Source organism: Artibeus jamaicensis, unplaced genomic scaffold (assembly GCF_021234435.1).
Source record: "Artibeus jamaicensis isolate MK-2021 breed Jamaican fruit bat unplaced genomic scaffold, CSHL_Jam_final contig_76, whole genome shotgun sequence".
Taxonomy (NCBI): domain Eukaryota; kingdom Metazoa; phylum Chordata; class Mammalia; order Chiroptera; family Phyllostomidae; genus Artibeus; species Artibeus jamaicensis.
The window spans coordinates 13,718,673-13,744,044 of NW_026521954.1; the positions used below are offsets into that span (position 1 = coordinate 13,718,673).

At 42.8% G+C, this 25,372-nt stretch overlaps 1 pseudogene; it reads right to left on the reverse strand.

Annotated features, from left to right (window-relative positions):
• Nucleotides 1-2,417, reverse strand: LOC119056913 (nuclear cap-binding protein subunit 2-like; annotated as a pseudogene).
• Nucleotides 2,418-25,372: the final 22,955 nt, after the last annotated feature.

A 25,372-nucleotide genomic window follows, 5' to 3' on the forward strand; every position in this document is an offset into this window, starting at 1 on the left:
TCACTGGCTTGGGGCTCGTTTTCCATAGCCTCCTCTCCCAGCGTCACAGACCTGCCGCTGCTCACCTTGTACCTGGCCCCCAGGCCGTGCACGGCCGCACCGCCTGCCCTCCTTAACGCCTGCGTCCCAGTCCGCGCGAACGATCCAGTCACCCAGACGAGTTCTGTTTCTGTACCACATGACATTTTGCGCACCTGCTCTTGAATAGCATGCCACAAAGCAGAAACCACATGCTGTTTTCTTCCTTTCAGCCAGGCCCGTGATGATTCTCTTTATGTCACCACTTTTGCCAAAGAGGTCATAGATTTGTTCTTCAGCTGTGTAAAAGGAAAGATTTTCAACATACAGTGTACAGCTTTTCATCAGTAATTTTTCCTGTTCTTCACTGTCACCCAGCAATTACTGGTCCCGGTACTGACTCAGCTCCAGGGAGGAGTCGCTGCGCAGCGCCTGCAGGAGGCCACCGGACACAGAGCAGAGGTGTGGATGGCGACACTGTCACTCCAGGAACCACAGGCCGTAGCAGAGGTGGCGGAACCCTATCTCCATTTCGTCTTCCCGTTTTAGCGGAGACAGTTACTGGAAGAAACAGTTGTCTTCTCTGAGAAGAAGAACTACAGCCCGCTGAAAAGTGGCAATCCAGCCCCAGTGCCTGGGAGACCAGAGCGATGCCCGGGAACTGCAGAGAACAGCCGAATCCGTGGGGCCCGCAGCCGCTCAGCCGTGTCTGCTCCACGTGGGAACACCGCCTGCTCCGGCCAGATCCTCTGTTTCTCAGGAGAGGCCCGAGGCGCAGTTTCTGTGCGATAGCTGTAAGTTTTAAAATGATGGCTCAATAGCGTTATGTCCTGCCTTATGGGAGATATGCATTAAATGTGAAGACAGATAGATTGGCAGTAAAAGGATGCGAAAGGAGTTCCCGTGCAAACAGTTTAGCATAAGGCGAGCACGATTGTCTGAGTATCAGACAAAATAGGCATGAGACCAAGACTGTCGCTGTGGGCAGTCTCAGCGACCGGACATTCCATGGGGGGACGAAGGGCACATTTATTAAAAAGACCGTTATCCTAAACATTTGCACACCCAATAACAAAGCTTTAGGATACATTACATAAAAACTCACAAAGCTAAAGAGAGAAATAAATCCATAATCATAGTTCCATATTTTTAACACACTCTCCTGTTAATCGATAGAAGAAATAGATAAAATATCAGTTAGTATATAGATTAGCCGAATAATACTATCAACCAAGATGACGGAAATATTTTCCCAATAATTGCAAAGATAAATATTCTTTTCAAGTTTTCATGAAATGTTCATCAAGATGGAGCATATTCTAGTCTATCTTGATTTCATTAAATTTAAAAAGGCTAAAGCCTTACAGAGTAAGTTATCTGATTTCATTAAAATAAAAATAGACATCAGTTGCTGGGGAAGAAGGAGTAGGTAGAGGAAGAAGATATAGGGGAAAAATGATAGTGGAAACAAATACAATAAAAAAGAAAGTTAAAAAATAGAAATCAATGAGATATCTAGAAAATCCCCAAATATGTAAAAATTAAATAATACATACTTAATAATCTATGAGTCAAAAAAGACCACAGGGAATTAGAAAATATTTCTAAGTAAATCATAATGAAAACAACATATTAAAATTTGTGGTATGCAGCCAAAGCTGTTCTGGGGGGGAAATGTATAACTAAATGCCTATATTTAAAAAATAGAAAGGTTTAAATGGTAAGAAGCTGGAAAAATGGCAGCAAATTAAATCCAAGCTAAGTAGAAAAAATAAATAATAAAAAAACATAAATCACTGACATTGAGAATAGATAAACTTCACAGAAAATTTAGAAAGCTAATAGTGGATTCTTTGCAAAGATGAATAAAATTGACAAAGCTCTAGCAAGACTATTTAAAAAATCCAAATTACCAATATAAGATATGGAAGAGTGCATTTCACTTTTTATCCTATAGCTTTCAAGAGGATAAGGAAATATTTTGAACAAATTTATGTTTATAAATTCAATAACAGATAAATAAAAAGCATAATTTATTACATTGATGCAGGAGAAATAGTTTAAATGGCTCTATATATATTTTCAAAATCAACTTTGCAATTTAAATAATCTCTAATAGATACAAAAAAAAGTGTAGGCCCAGATGCATTCATTTGGTGATTTTTACCAAACAGTTATCAAATATTTTAAAAAGAAGTAATACCAACTTTCTATTAACTATTTTAGAAGACAGAGACAAAAATTTTTCTCAATTAATTTCGAGGCTAGTAGAGCTCTGACCAACATGCTAACAGACCAGTGGCTCTCACACACATGGAGAAAAGGGGCCCTAGGAAAGCCTGCATTACATGACCCTCTGCACATGAAATTCTAGAAGAGGTGGGCTAACCTACCATCATAGAGATCAGAGCAATGGCTTCCTAGGAAGGGGCGAAGGGGCAGTGGTGGTGGGTGTGTGCTAGAATTAGCTCCAGAGGGACATGAGGTATGTTGCTGGGGTGATGGAAACCTTCCGTGCATTGAATATGGGATGCTGCCTGGAGGATTTACTTTTGTCAAATATCGTGCATTTTATTGCTTATAAATTGTACTTCAGTGAATTTGAAAAGCAGACACATTTGCAAACACTAGCAGAATAACAAGGATGGCAGCTGTTGGGCTGACCACACTTGTGTGAGGATAACCTTCACTTCCAATTCTTTCCAGGCAAGGTCATTTACCTGGAATTTTATATTACATGTTGTTGGTCCTTAGAATTCAGGTTTGCAGAGATTGAGGTCAGACCTCTAAGGAGCAAGCATTCTAGAATAAATGGAGGCTTTCTTTTGTTTTTTTTTAATATACTTTATTGATTATGCCATTACAGTTGTTCTATTCCCCCCCTTCATTCCCCTCCACCCTGAACACCCCCCCACCATTCCCCCCTTTAGTTTATGACCACGTGTCTCAAGTTCTTTAGATTCTATATCTCCCCTACTATTCTTGCCCTCCCCCTATCTATTTTCTATCTACCATCTATGCTACTTATTTTCTGTACCTTCTTCCCCCTTCTCCTTCTCCCACTCCCCTGTTGCTAACCCTCCATGTGATCTTCATTTCTATGGTTCTGCTCCTGATCTCGCTGTCCTCTTAGTTTGCTTTTGGTTTAGGTGTGGTTGTTAATAACTGTGAGTTTGCTGTCCTTTCACTGTTCATCTTTTTTATCTTCTTTTTCTCAGATAAGTCCCTTTAACATTTCATATAATAAGGGCTTGGTGATGATGAACTCCTTGAACTTGACCTTATCTGAGAAGCACTTTATCTACCCTTCTATTCTAAAGGAAAGCTTTTGCTGGATAGAGCAATCTTGGCTGTAGGTCTTTGGATTTCATGACTTGGAATACTTCTTTCCAGCCCTTTCTTGCCTGTAAGGTCTCTTTTGAGAAATCCACTGACAATCTGGTGGACACTCCTTTGTAGGTGACTGTCCCCTTATCTCTTGCTACTTCTAGGATTCTCTCCTTCATTTTAATCTTGGCTAATGTAATGATGATGTGCCTTGGTGTGTTCCTTCTTGGGTCCAACTTCTTTGGGATTCTCTGAGCTTCCTGGATTTCCTGGAAGTCTATTTCCTTTGCCAGATTGGGGAAATTCTCCTTTATTATTTGTTCAAATAAGTTTTCCACTTGTGGCTGTTCCTCTTCCCCTTTCTGGCACCCCTATAATTCGGATGTTGGAGTGTTTAAAGATGTCCTGGAGGTTCCTAAGCCTCTCCTCATTTTTTTGAATTCTTGTTTCTACATTCTTTTCTGTTTGGTCTTTTTTTTTCCTCTTTCTGGTTCCTATGGCTGCTGGCGTGCGGTGGAAGCACTGTACCTCCTCCCACAACCAAGTTTAAAAACAACAAAGTTTTAGCAACAAAAACGCAGCCAAAACCACAGAAAATTGAACTTCATGGAAGTCTGACAACAACGAACCCTTCGGCCAAACCGGTATGAGGGGCAGAGCCAGCAGCAGAGCAGGGTCGGGCAGGAAAGATCCATGGAGGCTTTCTTATTCATTGCTTGTTGAGGTTGTCTTGTTGAGGTTCTAAACAATCCTTCAGACAACTGTCGGGCAGTTGACAACTGATGGAGACCTCAAGAGTGGTCAGTGTGGTCTGAGTAACTCACTCACACACCCCTCACACGTGTTATGTGCCCGAGTCTTGGGGTCCCCTGCCCTCACATATAAAAACCAGACACTAATTATGTCAGGATGAAATAAGAAATGTGTGTAAAAGTAACCAGCAAAGTGCTTGGCATATAGCAACAACTACATTCTCTGCTTTTGTTGCTCATTTGTGAGGGCAATTTTTCATTTTCTAAACTGAGCTAGGAAACACATTGAGAGCTCAGGGTGAGATGGGAAGATTATTTTGAATATAAATTGAATTTACATTATCACAGTTGACTATTTCTCCTCTTCAGGACTCAAGATGCTGGCATGTTTTATTTCTGTATTAACTAGCTCTCTTTACATCACAAGGGACACAAATGCAACTCATGCACATTTCAGCAAAAAGGAATTTCATCAGTTCACACAACTGAAAAATCCAAGATCTTATATTCCAGTAGCTCTCCAACCCCTAACAACTCCAACAGAAGTCTCAGAAGGCCTGTTTGGGTCACATGCCCACATCTGAACCAACTACCACACGATAAGGATGGAATACAGTTCTGGCACAGGCCTGTCCCTGTCACCAGAGTGGGGACAGCACCACCCGAATCACAGAAGAGAGAAGGAAAGACATGGCTTCCCCAAAGGAAAACACAGGTGCCGCTCTGTTTTGTCTGAGTGCTGCCCGCCTGTCAGGCGCTTCCTAGCACTACAAACCGGACCAAATTCCACAGTGGATTATGCACAAGCCGATTAGTGTTCTGGGGGAAATGAACTCCTGTGAAGCTGCCCGCAGATCACGTGATCCCCTCGCTCAGTTTTCCCATCTGTTCCCAGAGAGTCACCGCTTCTTCAGAGTCCTGGGAACATTAGCTCCCCACTGGAAACTATGTCTAAGAAGTGTCCATCACTTTGTCTTGTTATGGCCCAGACTTTGGAGCCTCTTTCCATGTAAACAGAGCTGCACTTGACTTCACATCACCCTGTTGTGCAGCGAGGGGGACTCACTTGGGAAGAAGAGAAAGGAGGGATTGTTTGTTTTTTCAGATATTCCATTTTTACGAGTGGGCTACTTGGTCCCTCGGACATTTTAATTGCTTCCTGTTATGAGACCAATCAAATAGGATGAATGAATTACACCATTCAGTTGGAAGCCATAAATGTTAGCTGAACAGACAAGAAAACAAGTCTCCTTTTTCAACCGGCAGCCAGAAAGTGTTCACACCAATCGGTGCTTGGCTGTTAGAATCATCATCGTCATTTTCTACTTTGGGGCTTCCGAACCTGGTACAACATGTGTGTCAGGGACATTTTTGGCATCCTGTGATTCCTGACCCCTGCTTTTCTCTCTAACAGGTATGCAGTTTGTTCAGGTATCTAAGTCTACCCAACAGGATGCAGAGGTCCCCCAAAAAGTTCCCGATGAATCTATTCAAGGAGCACATAGGGTTCTCCAAGAGATGTGGTTCTGGGACAACATCTTTACCTCTGGACAAGGTCTTTACCACTGTGTGATCTGCTACACAAATTAGTGCAAGCCAGGGGAGTCTTTTATTTTATTTTATTTTCTAAAGATTTTATCTACTTATTTTTAGAGAGCGGGGAAGTGAGAGAGAAAGGGAGGGAGAGAAACATCAGTGTGTGGTTGCCTCTTGCGTGACCCCCACCCCCCGATTGGGGACCTTGCCTGCAACCCAGGCATGTGCCCTGACTGGGAATTGAACCAGTGGCCCCTTGGTTCACAGGCCCACACTCAATCCACTGAGCCACACCAGCCAGAGCCAGGGGATTCTTTTATTTGTAGCCCAGACTAATACACTGTGCCATGCCCTGTAAGAAACTGGCCTTCGGTGTGCTCTTTCTGTTCTAAGCCAGCTCTAATCATCACTGCAGGGGTGAAAACGGTTTTGTTGTCTGCCCTGACTTTTGACAAGAGTATATCTTGAGGGGAAAAACAGTCCCCTTGGAGAGCTCTTCCTGACTCTGCAGAATTTAGGGAGCTGCCCAGTGCAGCCTAATTAAGCAAGAACTCTAATCCCTCTTCCCAACCACCCTGCACCCAGGCCCTAAGGGCTGGCTCTTTCTGTTTAACCCCAGGGGGATAGCTGCCACTGGGCTGACCTGTGAGCCCCCAGTACTTCTCCCATGGCAGCTCTCCATGTGCCGATGCCCTCCAGACTTCTCCCAGTGGCTCCACAGCAGGGGCACTCAGACATCTGACCTGGTGGCTCAAGGCACAGCAGGTGGTTCCCAAATGTTACTTCCTTCAAATGCCATCGGTCAAAGTGGTCATAGGCCAAACCCAGATTAAGTGGAAAGGAATGTATAAACAGAGAAGTTTTTTAAGTATATTTTATTGATTATGCTATTACAGTTGTCCCATTCCCCTCCCTTCATTTCCCTCCACCTTGCACACCCCTCCTTCTAGCATTACTGCCCCCCCACCTTAGTTCATGTCCATGGGTCATACACGTAAGCTCTTTGGCTTCTCCATTTTCTATACTATTCTTAACCTCCCTCTGTCTATTTTGTACCTACCAATTATGCTTCTTATTCTCTGTACCTTTTCCCCCATTGTCTCCCCTCCCCCTCCCCCTTCCCACTGATAACTCTCCATAGGATCTTTAATTCTGTGAGTCTGTTTCTGTTCTAGCTGTTTGCTTAGTTCATTTTTGTTTTTTTAGGTTCAGTTGTTGATAATTGTGAGCTTGTTGTCATTTACTGTTCATAGTTTCAGTCTTCTTAGATAAGTCCCTTTAACATTTAATATAATCAGGGCTTGGAGATGAAGAACTCCTTTAACCTGACCTTATCGGGGAAGCACCTTATCTGCCCTCCCATTCTAAATGATAGCTTTGCTTGACAGAAACGTTTTAATGCTTAGAATGCCATGAAGAAGGAGAGAAGAGGGGAGAAAGGAAAGAAAGGGAAGGGGAGGGGGGAAGGGAAAGGTAGGGACAAAAAAAATGCTCATTTCACAGCTTGCCTTGTGGCCATCACCAATGTCCCCTAGCAGATTAACTGAGGAGGCCATCCTGACTCAGGGGACCTGGGTTGTGAAATAGGGTTGTGTAAGATTTTGGAGTCAAAGACACTCTCAGTAATACACTCATTTCCAGTCTGCTGTTACACATGTTTTTAATAATCCTTCTCTTGGAATGAAGATGATCCCTGCTTTAAAACATATGAAGGAAAGGCAGAGAAATGGCCTCATTTTGCTGTGACTAAGACAGCCTTCTCAACCACCTGTAAGAGCAACTTATTTGCTTATTTAAGTAAAATGTGTTGATTATTTTTAGCATAACTTAAGCCCCAGGAGACTAATGAGGTGTTAACAGTGTGTGTTAATTATGTGATTTTTGCTGTCTTCATTAAAGCTAAGATTCTCCATCCTATTTGCCAGCCTGAACTCCCAGCGGCCTCACATGTGTCTTCCCGGCATCTCTAGTTCCCGGCAGTTCACACAATCGTGTGAACATACTTTGTTTCTCCTGCCATGAAGCAGGTGAGCTCAGCTCACACACTTAGAAGACTGTGACTACCCCCTCTTAAATTTTTAGCCATTTTTAATCTCCATCATTAGTTGTTGGCTTTACAGTAGGCTCATTGTGCAGGAAGCTAGCACCATTAGCTCATTTTGGATCATTTTAGAACTGACTGTCCTTCAACGAAACAGAAAACTGCCAGAGAAGCTGAAAACCAGGAAGAAGGAGATGCACAAAAATCAGCTTTCGTTGCTGTTCTCAGCTTTTTAATTATCCAAGGAATTGTGCTGCATACACACGACTCTGATTATTTGAAACTGCAATATATGCTATACCTCTGTCCCAAGTAACAATACCTCCCATCCAGAGTAACCTGTTCTCAGGAAGAGATAATCACCTATCCCAGACTCATTTGAAGCAGCAATCAACATCCCTTTCACGACTTTGTCTGCATTGCTGATGTTCTGGAGAAACTTTATTTGGTGATGTGGCATTAGGGGCCTTATTGCAAGTCCAGGAGGCAATGGAGTTCAGGATTTCAGCTGAGCACATCTTAATGATGGCCTCATCAGGGTGTATGAAGTTGGAATGAAAATAGCAGGTGAATCTGACTGCAAATAGCATATTATGAGTCTGCCTAGTAATTAGAGCTGTCTAAAAATGGAATGGGCTGTCACACGACGTGGCGAGCCCCCAACCCCCAGCTCAAAGAATCAGCAATGTTGACATGAGGGTTCCTTCTCAGGCCGGGCTTAGATGCCATACTCCTTGGGGCCTCTTCCGACATTCACCCGCAGTCTGTGATTATTCTATGTCCACACAGAGCAATATTCTTGACTTTGGGGATTTGAAAGTTGGGTTCCATGATGGAGTGTGAGGGTCAGACCATCATGAAGCCTTAGGTTCCACTCCTAGCTTTAACTCTTCCTAGCTCTGTGTGACTATGAGCAGGTTACTCAAAATCTCTGCACCCTGTGAAATGAGGATTAACATATATTGTCTCCAGGGCTGTTGTAAGAGTTAGAAGTAAGTCATTGAAGACACTAAGCCCAAGGTCAGCACCCCTTAAATCCCACCTTTAGCTACCCTTAGGAGTCTAGTTGTCTTTGTTTTGTTATTCACTCTCCACTTCAATGTCAGTCTTGACTGGTAAAAACAGAAAAAAGGCAGGGCTCCTGGAGACACTGAAGAAAGGTTGTGCTAACAGCTGGGCTTGTTGAACAAAGAAGACTGAGCAAATCTTCAGTCTCCAGGTAGAGTCTCCTGGGCAGACAGAAGCCTATAGCACTGTTCCCTTCCTAAGAGAGGATATTAGCATTGCTGAGTGCCTGCAGTGTCCTGGGCATACCCTTATGCTATCTTCATTCTCCACACCATTGTCCTACCAATCCTGCCAGGTAGGTCTGATCATCCCCACGTTACGGAGGAGGAAACTGAGGTTCAAGAGGCCACATGCCTAACCCAAGAATCTTTGGCCCTTCCCCAGATTGGCCTCACCCACTCTACAGCTGAGCATTCTGCATCCTCCACCCACAGGGCCAAGTACACCCAGATGCCCAATTGCCCTCTGGAAAAGATACTCCTGCTGATGGCATTTGGGGAATGGAGCCCAACCAATGGGAGTTTCTGCAAAGCTAGTGTTCGGAGAACTGAGCTAGAGCCTTAGTTTGTAGATTCTAAATTAATTGTGATCTGCCACTAACTCATTCTTTACCTATTTATCTTGGGCCTTATGGAGGGGATGCACATGTCTGCTAGACTTTTCATGCCTTCTCTCGTCCACATGGTTTAAAATTTTCAATTATAATAAGGCATATAGCAAAGAGTCACCCTTGCACCCTGTCCCCCATGGACCCAGTTTCCCTTCCCAGAGCCAATTAGTTTATCTGTTTCTTTGTATAGCCTGCCAGGGACTTTTGATCTTGTTTTTGCAAAATTTAAAGTGAAAGTCACATAAGCCATTAAAAAGTATATGATTCCATGACATTTAGTGTATTCACAATGTTGTATAACTACCACCTCTCTCCAGTGCAAATTTTTTTAATCAACCCAGGGGGAAAAAAGCCGAAAAACCAAATCACCCATTAAGTAATAATCATCCCCCTCCCCTGCTCCTTGGTAACTACTAGTCTGCTTTCCATCTCTATGGAGTGGCCTGTGCTGAACTTATCATGTTAAAGGAATCATATAGTATGTGACCTTTTGGTCTGACTTCTTTTGCTTATCATAGTGTTTTTGAGGTCCACCCAAGTTATAGCACGTATCAGTACTTTAATCCTTTCTATGGCTGAATGACATTGGGTTGTTTTCACCGTATTGGCTGTTATGAATATTGCTGCTGTACACATCTGTGTACAAGTGTCTGTGTAGACATATGTTTCCACTCCTTTTGGGTATATACCCAGAAGTGGGATTGCTGAGTCTGCAGTAATTCTATGTTTAAATATTGAGGAACCAGGGTTTTTTTGAGTGTCCTTAATTCGCCTTATTTTTGCTCAGTTGCTGCCATACGATATGAATGTGTTCTGCACCTTGCTTCATTCACTTGACAATAGGTTCCTGAGATATTTTCAGTGGTGTGCTAGTAGATTACCAGCTCCTGTGGGTTAGGAAGTGCCCTGACTGGTAGCATTTACAGATTTCTGCGGTGTGACTCCCACCATGGCCCTTGCCAGCTATTTGAGGTCACTGACTGTGGAGTTCGGAAGATATGTGAACAACCTGCCCTCATGAACTGGTACAAGCTGGCTCCAGCAGACGACTATATCATTCCACATCAGAGCATGAAGAGCTGCCTCATTCTTTTTTATGAGCTCGGAGCATGTCATTTTAGGATGTATTATAATTTTTAACTAGTCCCTCATGGTAGACACTTAGGTCATTTCCAGTCTTTTACTTCCACAAACCAGGCTTATAATGGATAACCTTGTGCGTGTGTCATTTTGCTCATGTGCAAATATAGCAGTACACATGGTTCCATGGCTGCATAAGAATTGCTATGGGAGGAAATTCTTAAAAGGCAATTTATTCCTTCACTGGACAGTTATGGCTGCCAGGATGAATTCTATGCAAAGAAATGGTCTCTTTTTGTCCCACTTTCCTTGTGGAAAGTCAAATGGATGCAAATTAACTAGCACTTGCCAGCATCAAAGAATTAATGTAAAACTTTGAAATAAAATTGACAAGCACAATTTTCTTCTTCAAAATAGGAATTTGTGTGTAAATACAAAGTGGCATTGCTCATTCTTGGTGACAAAGAGCTCTCACAGCAGGTTGGTGAGAAAAAATACATCTTGGGACATTGTAGTCCTTCTCTAGAGTCTCATAAAAATAAGCTTTGCAGGAGAGGGAGCTAATCAGCTGATTAAGCACTGGAATAGTTAAAGAGTTTTCTCGCAGTTCTTACTTAGAATTTTTTGACCCAGTACGTAATGTTTCTCAACTATGATTACACTTTAGAAACATCTGGGGAGCTTTTGCAATCGCAATGTTCAGGCCACAGCCAAGACTAATCAAATTAGACCCTGAAGTTGGAAGCCTAGCATCTGTGCTTATTAAAGCTCCCTTGGTCATTCCACTGTTGGGCCAAGGTTGAGAAGAGAACATAAGGAGGGAATCAAGTTAGGGAAATAGAGAAACATTTTTGTATTAGTCAAGGTTCTCCAGAGACACAGAACCAATGGGATGTATATATACGTAAGAAATTTACTTTTAAGAGACTGGCTGATGCAGTTATGGAAGTGGTTAGTTCAACATGTGCAGGGTGGGCTATAGGCTGGGACCTGGAGAAGAGCTGATGCTACAGGCCAAGCATCTACTGGTTTAAATGTTAATCTCATCCAAAAACACTATCACAGAAACATCTAGAATAACATTGACAAGTCTGGGCACAGTGGCTCAGCCAAGTCAAAACACACCGGTAATACTTACCATCACAACTTAACAGTTGTGTGGGGATATCAAAAACTTTATCATTAAAGAGAAAAGACAGGAGTGCAGTGGTTATTTGAAGTCATGTCTCTTGTTTGGTCACAAACACATTCTCTCTGAAGTTCCTTGCTGTCTCCCCCAAGAGGAACCATTTACTTGTCACTTTGTAAGCTCTACTCCCAGGGCCCACAGATTTTATTAAAATTAAGAATTATGAGAAGATAAAGTAGTTTGTTCCATCAACTTGGAATTGGCTGTTTTTTATTAGAAGATTATCAACTTTTTTGTTAACAGAGTGAGTGTTGTTAATTGTGCAAGGAGATTCACTAGAGTGGATATTAAAAGGTTGATCTTAAGCCATGAATATATTCCTTTAAGAAAAGCTGATTCCTTCTGCTCTCTTGAAAGAGCTGCAGTATCACAACTCAGAATTAAAAAAGATTAGTGTTGAGAGTTCTATAGGTCTCAGCAGGAAGGAAACGTGGTTTATTGGGGAAATCATGGACAACCTAATTATCCTTTCTCTCCTTGAAAAAAGGGCTTTAGAGCCTTTCCAGGTCACCAGCACTAGGGTTTACTTTCTTTCGTAACTAATTGGAGTTTAGTTGAAAATCCAGTTTTTCCCTACCACACTGACCATCAGGTTGCCTGAATATCCCAAAATGTGTAATTTCAAGTCAACAGATGAGGCACTAGAGGCCATGGCTTGGAGCAGTCTCAGCCTGATGCCTGCAGCTGTCCTTGAACCTCCCGCTGTTGTTCGAGCTCCCATTTCAGAGCACAAACTGATGATCTTTGGCCCACCGAGAATATCCAAGCCACAAGGACCACACAGGGGGTCTGAGGGCTCACACAGAGCCTCCCCCACACAATGTGCAGCGCTCTGGTTCCCTGGGATCCTGGGTTTGGCCCGAGCCTCTTTTAACCTCTGGAACCAGCTGACTGATGAAGCTGGGACTGCTGTGAGTCAGCAGGAAACTGAGTCAGTCTCATTGATTTGGAGTAGGAGGGTGTGGGTTGAGTTGGTAAGGACGTTGGGTGGTTTTTTGTGGTCATGGAAATAGTTTCATTTTGCCAGCTATGAATCAACTAGCATTCATGCGGGCCCAGAAGGAGAAGAGCTAAAGTTAAAAATAAGTCAACCTTTTATTTTTAGGCAAAGCAGAGCGCAGCCTTAAAACAGTAACTGGGGCATGTGGAACAGCCTTGCTTTGAAGACTCATGGGGAAGGAGTAATAGTACAGTGTCTCTGTCACATGGCTTCCCTACCTGTGCAGCAGGTAGGGGAGACCTGCCTGAGCATGGGAGGTGCCCTGAACTGAAGCAGGGTTGTCCTCCTGGCCAGCTCCCAGCTATAGTTCAGGGGACCCAGAGCCTCAGTATGCTACCCAAATCCTCAGGAAATGACATTGGGGTGAAGTCACCTCTGCTGTGCGTAGGTATTGTGCGTTTAGGGAGAACTGGTGTGCATCAGTACAGAGCTGCTCTGGTTGCTAAAGCACTGGAATATTTTAATGCTCCTTTGTAAATAAACACCAACCCCAAAGTTCTCTGATTTCCTCCCCATTACCAGCTACCTCAGCCCCTCCTCTGGGACCTCACAGACTGGCCCAGTATCCAGCCACTAAAGGGTCCATTCCTGGCACAGTGGGGCATCCATAAAGTTAGGTGCCCTCTGTTTTCTTGAGAGAACTCCAGTATCAAAATCCAGAATTTAAAAAGATTGGTAAAAGCGAGAGTTCTACTGGTCTCAACAGGAAGAAATCCATGGTTTATTGAGGGAAATGATGGACAACTCAATTATCCTCGCCCTTCTTTATAAAAGAGTTTTAAAGCTTTTCCACATCACCAGCAAGAGGATTTACTTTCTTCCACAAATGATTGGAAGCTTCAGCACCAAGGCCAGCTACATCCTTTGCTATTTGTTCCTGTCAATACAGTAATGGTTAGAGGGACTATGGCCAATGGGTATAGTGGTATGTGGGTCCCATCAAAGAAAGGTGTTGGGCTGCTAACCCAAGGGACTGTATCCCTAGTCCTGACTACTTAGTTAGCAGAAGATACTCTTATTTCACCATAGCATTTTCCAGCTATTTCAGTCCTCTGGGCGCCTTCTACCATGGGCTCAGGCACAGATCTTTGAGTTTTGCCACTCAGTCCTCTTCATTATGTCACCATAAAGTGTCGCTGACCCCAAAGACCTTTTGCTGGGGGCCTTACCACTATTGCCACTCTGGCCTCAAGGAAGCAAGGGCTCTGCTCCTTATGTCCACTGAATCCCAAATGAAGGCAAGCCTTTCTACTTGGTTCCCACAGGGGACCAGAGAGCAGATTGTCACTTTTCATGAGACCTAGAATAGGTGTAGGGGCAATGACAGGGAAGTAAAATATATTAGAAAAGCTCATAGTTTTGATGGGCCAGGCATCCTTAACAGCTCCAATTCCCTGACATGCCCCCTTCTGGCTGCTTTGGGGCTAGAATCTGCTTCCCTTAGCTGCCAAGAGAAAGGTCCCAAATGCCCCACACATTACAGTTTAGGCCAGACTGATTTGGCCAAGCTCTATGATAATGAAGAAAGAATTTTCTCACCCAGCACTAGGGCCTGCTATGAGACACCAACAGCTTGGTCAAGGGAAGACTTGCACCAGGTTCAGTCAGTCTTTCCCCCCAAATCCAAGCTTCCTGCAAAGGAGTCTGACCTGAAGTTAACCAAGTGCAGATCCCATTTTCCATGAGGATATTTGTTATATTGTCATTTCCATTTTATAGAAGAGAAACTGATGCCCAGAAAGGTTTAGTAACTCAACTAAGCTCACACAGCCTATAAAGCTCCTAAGACCTGTACCTGGATGATCGTTCCAAAGCTACTACACAAAGCAGTTTTCTTGGGTGGATCTTGGAAATTCTTAACACTCTTCAGTTACCAATGTATTACAAAGGTGAACAGGCATATGGTGTGCATGAGTTAAGCATCGAGTTAACCTTGAAGACCTCTGGTGGGTTTCAAACAGAACAGAAGCCAACAAGGGGAAGCATAGAAGAGGACACATCAGCAGAACGCTTTTCAAAATTTCTAGTTGACTTCTTCACCATCTTACAGGTGGTACCAGGAGCAGCAGCTTCAGCCACAGCACTGGTGCTCTCCAATTCTTCAGTTGTCTTCCTCCTGCTAACATCATTCACATGAGGCTGTTTAAGCTCTGAAAACACAGGTGCGAGGATCCCAAAGGCCTCACTCTGCCATGTGCTGTAGCTTCTTTTGTATCGGGCTTCTTTCAGCCATCATGAAGCTTCATTTTGGGTGAGTGTGAATTTCTCTGTTGACCTTTTCAAGTCAGATTTCTCGCTGCTGTGTCTTTCTGCCTTCTAACTTTTGAATCTGTTCATCATTTGGGTCACTAAAGAAGTCCTGTGGTTTACTTACCAGCACCAAACATCTTTATATATTTTTGGTAATCTCTTTGGTCATCCGCATAGGTGAGAGTGTATCTCTAGTTTGTAAATTCCTTGAGGACAGGGACCATGTCTTAAAAATCCTTGTCTGCCCCTCAGCTCCTAGCTCTGTGCCTTCCAGTGAACACATTGGAATTATTGGGAATTAGTTTGTATTTTCTAAGTCTTTCCTCAAAGGATGGTTTTCAGGGTGTATGTGGCCCATTCCAGTGGTGTAAGCCCTCCATTCTCCACATCCCCCGCTCCAGCCCACCCTGTAGTGACTCTGCCATCTCCTCTCATCTCCGCTGTGCAGAGATGGTAAGAAGTTACCCATTCTCCTCCCTGAAAATGCTCCTCATTTTCTTAAAGTTCAATTAAGTTCACTTTCAATATTTATTTCATTAGGAAACATTTTAAATGTGTGTTTTTCAAAATGCTTTTCTTTGTTGTCATGGGAGGCAATTTTATACAGTGACCTGCAAACTGGCCTTCGAGGTTACATACTCACAGGTTTGGAGAATTAAGATGTGAACCTCGTGGGATGGGGGCAGCAGTTGGCTTTGTTCTGTTTATCACGGACAGGGAACCCATGAGATGGAGTAACAGCTTATTGTGCCAGGAAGTAAAGAAGTGATCAACAAATGAAAAGGACATGTCAAAAGGACACCTGGAACCAACTTGAAGGGCCTTGTATTAATGTCTGCTTGGGCTGCTGTAACAAAGTAGCCCAGGTCGGTGGCTTAAACAACAAAAATGTATTTTCCCACAATTCTAGAAGCTGGAAGTTCGAAATCAAAGTGTCAGCAGGTTGGGTTACTTCCAAGGCCTCTTTTCCTGGCTTGCCGATGGCCACCATCTCTCTGTGTTGTCCAATGGCCTTTCCTCTGGGTGGGCACTGAGAGAAAACTCTCTGGGGTCTGTGTCTTCTTCTTATAAGGACATCAGCCCTATTGGATTAGGGCCCCACCTGGATGAACTCATTTACTCTATGTCCTCCTATGGTCACATTAGGGATTAGGGCTTCCACATATGAATTTTGGGAGTACTCAGTGCAGTCTATAACAGTTCTTTTCCTTTAATTTGTGATCCAGGCCCTGCTATGTGAGCAAAAGCAGGTCAAGAAAGCTTTCTGGCTATCAGAGTATGAGGACAAGCTGTGATGTGGTTTGGTGTGTAACACATGGGTGGCTTTGACTCTGCCTTGTGTGACTGAACGTAAGCACATTCCATTTGGACAGGTACGTACCATTTTCCAGTTTCACCATTTGATCTATTTTTTTCCTGTTAATCGTTTCATGAAGGAGATAGGATCTGATTGTAATGAAAATGTATGAACCTACTTTGGGAGTTCCTGAGCCTGCAACTAAGAAGAAAACTCCTTTGGGCTCCTTCCTGGCCCTGAATTAAACTGCCCCAGGAGTGTCATATAAAAGCCTGGTGACCACTGCTTGGTTGATCCCCACCACAGCCAGGGCTGCCTCCACACCCAATCAGCCATGTTATCAATGCCCCAGCTCACCCTCAAACCCAGATTTTCATGGCTACTCTAAGTGGAAACTATAAGAAAAAGGAAAGGTTAGAAAGCAAAAACATCTTTTTACTTTCTATTATAAAATAAATGGAGACAAATAATTACAATAATCTTTGCATTTCTTCCCAGTGTTTTGCACACACCCATATTTTGGGTATCGCTTCAATGACATTATGCCCGCAATTCTATATTCTGCTTCTTGTACTTCATCTTAGAGGAATTAATATGTTGTGTGCCAGCTGAAAATAAGCCCACACATTCTTTGTCACTCCTCTCAGAGAGAGGTGGTATCTGTGTTGCTCCCTTAGCATCTGCAATGACTTCCCGACCTCCTTGTAGCCAATAGAATGCAGTAGAGGAGATGCTGTACAACTTTCGAAACTGGGTCAGAAAAGGCCACGCAGCTTTTGCTCGGTTCTTTTGGGATGTGAGCTCTAGAGGAAACTAGCACCATGTAAGAAGACAGGTGTCCTGAGACTGCCATGCTGGAGAGCCCACATGTAGACAAACACTCTGATGGACAGCCCAGCTGGGCTCGCAGCTGACAGCCAGCATCAACTCCTAGCCCTGTGAGTGAGCCATCTTGGACATCTAGCCCAGTCAAGTCATCTGATGTGGTTTTTTTCAGCCCCAGCTGACATCTTATTGCAACTGCATGAGCAATCTCAAGTGAGAACTATTCATCTGAGCCCTTTTCAAATTTATGATGCACAAAATTATAAGCAAAATAAAATCGTTAGTCTAAGCCACTAAGTTTTGAGGCAATTTTCCACACAGCAATAATAACCAAAATGAATTTTGGTACCTGGAAATGAGGGACTGCTCTAATTAAAATGTAACACATGTGGTATTGGCTTTGACACTGGGCAACAGACAAAGGCCTTGAGAATTCTGTCTGAAAACTTAAAGGAAAGGGAGGAAAATGTTATAAGAAGCAGAAGAAAAGGAGACCTTCATTAGGTAGTGGTGGGAAGTCAGTGTAACCATCGCCTGCAGTAATACTGAAAATAAAAACATGCACCAAATGAACTCCATGATCTAGGCAAGAAAATGTCCAGGCAGAGGGTTGGAGATGTCTCCTGTCCTCTTCTGGTTTCCTAGAATAAAATGAGAGTGGAGAGACACAAACAGGTAAACTGAAAAGCCAACTGTTACATCTCCGAGTGGAATTTGAAGAAAATATGAAGGGCCCAAGATGATATTTTTAGTCAGTAGAGGGTTCTTAAAGTAAAATGGAGCCTCAGGGAAAAGATTTTCAAGAAAAAGTGGTCAGAGAGGAAGAATGAAGCCAGAGGGGTGAGTTTATAAAACACTTGTTAAAGATTTCATAAAAATTCAAAATGGTACCTCATGACACTGTCATCCAGACAAAAAGGACGTTAAGGCCATGCTCTGTAGATCATACCTCTTAAATAACAGACCCAGGCTCTTAAGGATATTGCCCTTAGCTGCCTTACAGCAAGACTAAGATAGAGAAAGGTCCATCTCAAAGATCCTTTGTGGTTTTGTCAAGGAAGAGAACTCTAATAGGATTCACAAAACCCCACAAAATTTTCAAAAGAATTATTTTGCAGAAGCATCTTGAACTGAAAGAGACAGAAGCAGAACAAAATGAAAAGGGGACTTTGGATCCCCAACCTTCTATGGGAAGGAAGCAGAATGAGAAAGCTACCCAGCTGCAAACACAGGCTATTCACTGTGGAAAAGGAAGAACTATCCAAAGCTATCTATAGATTCAGGACAATCCCTATCCAAATTCCAATGGCACTTTGCATGTAATAGAAAAAACAAACCTTAAAATTCATATGGAACCACAAAAGACACTGAATAGCCAAGACATTGCTGAGAAAAAGAACAAGCTGAAGTTATTACACTTTCTGATATGAAACTATGCTACAAAGCAATAATACTAAAAACAATATGGTACTGGCATAAAAATAGACACATAGACCAATGGAACAGAATAGAGAGCCCAGAAATAATTCCCCACACACATGGTCAACTAATATTTGACAAGGAGCCAAGAATGCTCAATGGGGAAAGGATAGTGTCTTCAATAAATGATGTTGGGAAAACTAGATAAGCACATGCAGAAAAGTGATATCAAACCCCTATCTCATGCCACTCACAAAAATTAATTACAAGTGGACTGAAGACTTAAACATAAGCCCTAAACCAAAAAAAAACTCCTAGAAGAAAACATAGTAAAGAAGTTCCTTGACATTGCTCTTGGCAACACTTTTTTTTTGTATATGATACCAAAAGCACAAACAACAAAACCAAAAATAAACAACTGGAACTACATCAAACTAAAAAGAAAAGGGAACCCTGCATACTGTCGGTGGATATGTAAATTGGCCCAGTTACGGTGGAAAATAGATGGAATTCCCTAAAAAATTTAAAACTACCATGGGGCCCACAATTCCACATCTGGGTATATATCCAAAAGAAATGAAAATAAGGTATCAAAATGATATCTGCATTCTCATGTGTATAGCTAAGCTAGGGAAACACCCTAAGTGTTCATCAACAAATGAATGGGGAAAGAATGGATATATTTAGTGGTATACACACACAGGGGAATATTATTCAGCTGTGAGAAAGAAGAAAGCTCTGCCATTTGTAACAACATAGATGGCCCTTGACATCACACTGAGGTGAGTCAGACAGAGAAAGACAAATACTGTATGATGTCATGTATAGAATCTAAAAAAGCCAAACCCATAGTAATAGAGAGTGGGATGATGGTTACCTGGGTCTAGCAGGTGGGGAAATTGGTGAGATGTTAGTCAAAAAGATACAGTCTATAGTCAGAAGATGCATAAGTTCTGGGATCTAATGCACAGCAGTGTGATTAGAGTGAACAATACTGTGTTATGTATCTGAATGCTGCTACCAGACCAGACCATAAATGTCCTCACCACACACCGAACAATAATTAGGTGACATGATAATAGTGTTAGTTAATGGTACTGTATAGTAATCATATTGCAATATATAAGTGGATCAAATCAACACATACACCATAAACTTATACAAGGTTTTATGTCAATTATATCTCAATAAAAAATAAAATGATTGTAGCTGCTTTCTGTTTTTATCTTCTCAAACATAGATAATGAAAATAATCACCTACCTCATTTTCCTTCTTTTGGATTATTTACTTAGAATAAGCTTCCAAAAGAAAAATAACCAAGTGGGAGAGTATAAATATTTTTATAACTTCTCACTCACACTGCCAAATTACTTTCCTGAAAGTTAGTACCAATTTGCCACCAGAAACTTATAGGTATAGCAGTTGTATTACAACTTCACCAGAACTGGGTGTTGTAATTTGGGGTAATTTTAAAAGCATCACACATGTGAAAGCTGTTCTTGTTTACCTATTGCAGTAAAATCTCATTACTGCAATTCTAGGAAAGAATCCATACTAGTTGTACCCGTGGAGCTCTCTCCTGCTCAGTCGAACTCAGTCCTTCATTATCTGGTGGTGTCTTTCTTTTTATTCCAACAAACTTCTGTTGCATTCCCAGCCTCTTTCTGGGAAGTTGACCAAGGAGAGTGTTAGTGGCCTGAGCTATGCGTAGCTCTCTGCTTACATGTCTTTCAAAAACGGCCCTGAACTGTCCTGACTTTCTGGTCTACCTCTACTCTGCTACGTTACTACTGACTGAGAGTTTACTCTGAGCCATATAAATATTATTTTGCTCTTTCTGTTAGCTACCTGTAAGGTAAACTTTATTTCTCCTTTTCAGATAAGAACTAGGGATATGAAATTTGTAAGTGTTGGGGACAGGGTTTGAACCCATGTGTTTGGCCACTACACTGCCTCACCTGGACTCCCAATCCACTGGGTGTTCCCTTCCCACTCACCCAGACTTCCTGGGGGGAAGGTAGAAGTCAGTGGAAAACTGCTGTTCACTCCCTTCAAATATTGACCTGATCCATATTTTTGAACCATCCCAAATTAAAGTCAGTGTTCAGTTCTGGCTGGTGTGACTTGGTAGATTGAGCACCAGACTGCAAACCCAAAGGCTACTGGTTCAATTCCCAGTTAGGGCACCTGCCTGGGATGTGGGTCCCTAGTTGGGGGCCTGTGAGAGGCAACCGGTCTCTCACACTTCTCTGTTTCTCTCACTCTCTTTCTCCCTCCCTTTCCCTCTCTCTAAAAATAAATAAATAAAATCTGTTAAAAAATAAAGCCCACATTCAGGTTTTAACTGTGTGTGTATCTCCACTTGACAGTGGCATTAAGGTGCATCTTACATTTTGTCAGAAATTATTCACAGAAAGTAAAAGTCAGTAGGCCTATTTAAATATATGAACATTTTTCTGAATAATTTATTCACAAGTCTAAGAAACTTTATACCTCTTAATATGAAAAGAAACAAAGTATTTTAAGTTATTCTACTTTTCCGCAGTATTTGTATTCTCCCTCCTTGGATAAGCCATAACATGAAACACTGAACCCTCTGCGAGGCTGGGGAATGAGCTGTGAACAAGACTTTGCTTCTCCGGACTGTGAACTCCACAACAGTGAGGGCTTTGCTTGGTCACTGCTGTGTCCCCAGCACCTGGCACTCAGTAGGCACTCCTATCTGTGGAATGAATGAATGAACTACCTGGCTTCCTTCCGAACAGTCCTCTAGTCACTACAGCTGAGCTAATTTGTCACATGATTTCCAGCTCAGCATCTGCCATGGACCCAGCCTGAGGCTTGTGATGCTCAAAACCTGGTCCTTGAGCCAGCACCCGGAGGCTAGTCCAGGAAATGCAGAATCTCAGGCCCCACCCCAGACCCACAGAATTAGAACCTACAATTTAACAAGATCTTCAAGTGATTTGTTCCCACGTTAAAATTTGCAAATGGCTGTAGGCCAGTCTCAAAGTATGATCTCTAGACCAGCATCATCAGCATGGCGTGGGGACTGTTAGAATCTACTAGAGAAGGAACTCTGGGAGTGGGGGCCAACAATGCATGCTTGTAACCTCCAGGAGGTTCTGATGCACAATAACATTTGAAAACCACTGGCACAGGCTTCCCACCCTTGCCCCCAGTTCCACTGAGACTTCAGGTCTTAGCTGTAGGAGCTAGACTGATGCTTATTTCCTATGACCAAACCTGTGCCTGGCCCCTCTAATTACGGGAAATCCTCTTTCTCCCAAAGCTTTACATTTCAAATTTGGGTAATTCCGTAAGTTTTTTCTTACTATTCCTTGTATGTGTAGTATGACATAGTCTATTCCAAACAAAATGGAGAGTCTCATTCTTTTAACCCAACCTCTAAAGGGTCCAGATACAGAGTTCTGTAGGAACAGATCATGTCCATACTCTTCGGGCCTGTCAGTACAGCCATTCCCTGCTCAAAGATGGTCCTCACGAGTAGTGTGAGAGAGCTGAACTCGAGACCATGTTCTGCTACGTGATTCACCTACAGGGCTGCATCTGCCCAATAGGGTGTCTTTCTCTATTCGCTCAAAGGTGTTGCTAGCTGTGACCTGAGCCTTACTCCTGTGACTTGCGGATAATTATTCAGGAGGTCCCCAACACCTGGGCTGGGAGTTCACTCCCCTGAGCTCCGCCTCCTGCCCCCCCCCCGCCGCCATTTGTGAAGCAAGCTCACCTGAGCATTGCCTCTCCACCGCCCCCACTGTCTTTGGAAAAATTGTCTTCCACGAACCGATCCCTGGTGCCAAGGTTGGGGACCGCTCATTTAAATGATGATATGCAGTAGGTTCCTACAGTCCAACGAGAATGCAGTGCACACAGTTCTAAGTTTCTACACTGCACCCGTCTGCCTTGATTACAGCTGATGGATTAGTCTCCTCTGCTTCTTCTGACAGTCATGGGGCTATTTACTCTTCTGATTTCCACTTTCTACCAACTTTACTGTTAGTCTTTCACCTGTCAGCTATTTAATCTCTTCTTTAAGGTTTTATTAGTTTATCTTCTTCCGTTTCTCAGAGCTCTTACACATGGTTATGCAAATTCTTTAAGAACCCTTAAACACCCTTAAGCAAATGCATGCTTAAAATATACACAGTTCTTTTATAAATAGGTTCTGGACACTGTATTAATTTCAAAATATAAGACACATACTTGGCACTGTAGGTTACAATCTGTAATACAATTGCTGAGCTTAATTTTTAAAAGAGTAAGTAAACAAAATCACACACACACACACACACAAGTGCTACAGCCATCACCTGACCTGCCACCTATCAGTGTTTACGAATTAACAACCTTAGTGTCACAATAATACATTCTTCGACTGGGATTATGAGGTAGAAGTTCATTCCCAGATGTCCTTTGGAAAAGTGTATTTAAGCATTTCACATAGAGGGTGTATGGAATTGAAATGTGTCTTTTTCGTAATGCCCGCCCAGTGATCCGAGATCCGTCTCTAGAAGCAGAGAGAGAGAGGAAACTGGGTCTTTCCTCCACCTGTCAGACCTGCAGACTTTAAACAATGTCTACCATGCTTTCCTCTTCTATTTCCACCTCCTTATTTTCTCCTTTATAAAATAAGTGCCCTCTGTTCTTATCATTGTTCATCACATGGTGATTTACAACAATTGGCAGTCTTGATTATTTTCCTCTGAAGGTGTTCTTATTAGTCTATATAACACAAAATGTATGAAGCCAAAGGAAGATGTGATGTGCCCTGAGGAGCATGAAATACAAAAGGACTATCCTTTCCCTTAAGATAACATATTCTACTGATGCTACTTAACACCACGGATTGCTCAGTTCGCAGTCACATCCTGCTCACATCAAGCAAAACCTCAACTTTCGTACATAATGTTAATAAGTAAGCCAACACTACCCAGCTGTCCCTCGCACAATTTTCAGTAGGACCATTTCCCATCAGCCTTCTGGGGCTTTCCTCCCCAATTCCTGCCCTCCAGAAACCACGGCCAACGGCCAAGTCTCTCTCTGCCCTGCTTCCAGGCCCAGTCCCAAGCCAGTCTCAGAACAGACCACCACAGGCTTTACAACTATTGCTGGCTGCTTATCCACCAGCAGACTTGAAAACTTGTTTTTAACAGGAGCAACAAAAAAGAAGTACTATCTATGAGGAGATCTGGTGACAATGATTTGTTATTATTACTGCTCTTCCCAGCCCAGATGGTTCTCCAGATGAAATGGATAAAACTTGGATCCTCTTTGTGGCTGGTGACAGGTGCAGACTGGGCCCCTCCAGTGGGTTCTCATCAGACACACAGCGCACTGCCAGCTCAGGAGCTTCCCACCAGCACATGTGCATGGCGGCAATTCCGAAAACTGTCAGGTGAGTAATTGGCCTCTTATCTGTAGTTTTTAAAGATTCCCTTCTTTTGAAAAGTTGTATCAGTCAGGTTCTTTGTTTGCAAGCCACACTAACAGGCACTGGTTAACGTGAGTAGGAGAGGTATTTTTTGGATGAACATGCGTGGCCGGGGGTGGGGGGGCTTATAAGCCCTCCAAGATGGGAGGGCTTCTGCAATCAATGGAAGGTTAGAGAAACAGGCTTTGCATGGGATGGGAACCGGGGAGCACTGTAAATGTGCTCAGTAAGAGATAACTGAGGATCTTGTCAGGGTGTAGCTAAAATGAATAAATTACAAACTCTTATTTTCCATTTTTGTATTGCTCTCATCAAGATTTAAAATTTGAGCCAAGAGAGTTTGATGGCCCGGCTTGCATCTTAGGTGTATCTCCTGGCTAGAAAAGGGTGGGGCCTCTGCTTAGCAGTCTCAGCAAAGCAGCTCACAATGGAGACATCATAACGTAAAGTTATGTTGAAGAGGTGGGATTTCCAGAATGACAGTGAAAAGTTGGGCAAATTTTTCCCCCTAAAACAACTATAAAACTGAACAAAATTATCAAAACCAACTTGGAGACACTGAAAATGGACCGAACTGGCAAAAAAAAAAAGAGAAATGTTTATTCAAGGAAACCTACTGAAACTTGGCTAGGGACAGTTGGACTTTCTGAATGTTTAGCCTGGGGCTGTTCCCATCAACCCTTCGTTTTCATTAGTGCAGGAAGTCTATCAGGGCAGGGCCAGCTTTTCTGCCAGAGGAGGCTGACTTGATTTGGAGTGGATCATGGAAACAAAATCCCATGCCCCTGAAATCATGGAAAACAGAGGTGATTGCATAACTAGACAAATGGAAAAGGCCAGTGTCACAGTCATTTTGAGGTTGTGGTATTGGCTGGGACCAGCAATAGACTGGAAACATAGCCAGAAATTTGACAGGGACATCTAGGGACCTAGATAGGCATAGTGGGCTGAGGAAAAAAATCCATCATATCGTTGAAGGTCTGAAAGCCTGTGATCATGCTCAGTGGCTGAGTGCACACTCAGGGAAGACTAGAGAAAATCCTGGCTTCTACATGTCCCTGAGCAATGTGAGACCTGAGAAGACACAAACAGGCTCAGTAGGGGGTAAAAGCTGAGGCAGATTTCTAAACTCCCTGAACTTTAATGCATTCCCCAATCCATGTAGAGATCCCTCAAGAGAGTGAAAGTCTTAGTTGCTCAGTGTGTGTGAGTACTACTTCTGATCAACAAGTAAGCTACTCTGAACTGAGGGGAATAGAAGAATGCCAAGCTCAGAAATAAAAGCAGCAAGAACAAAGCAACTTATCAAACATATCAGCTGTCACACACTAAAGTAAAGAAAGACTCTACAGAATAAATACAGGCAAGTCAACAACAACAAAAAGACAATAACAACAACTCCAAGAGAGGAAGTAAGAATCCAGAGTTACTACAATATATTATCTCAAATGTCTAGTTCCTAATAAAAGGTTATAAGACATCTGAAGAAATATTGAAGTAGAAAAAG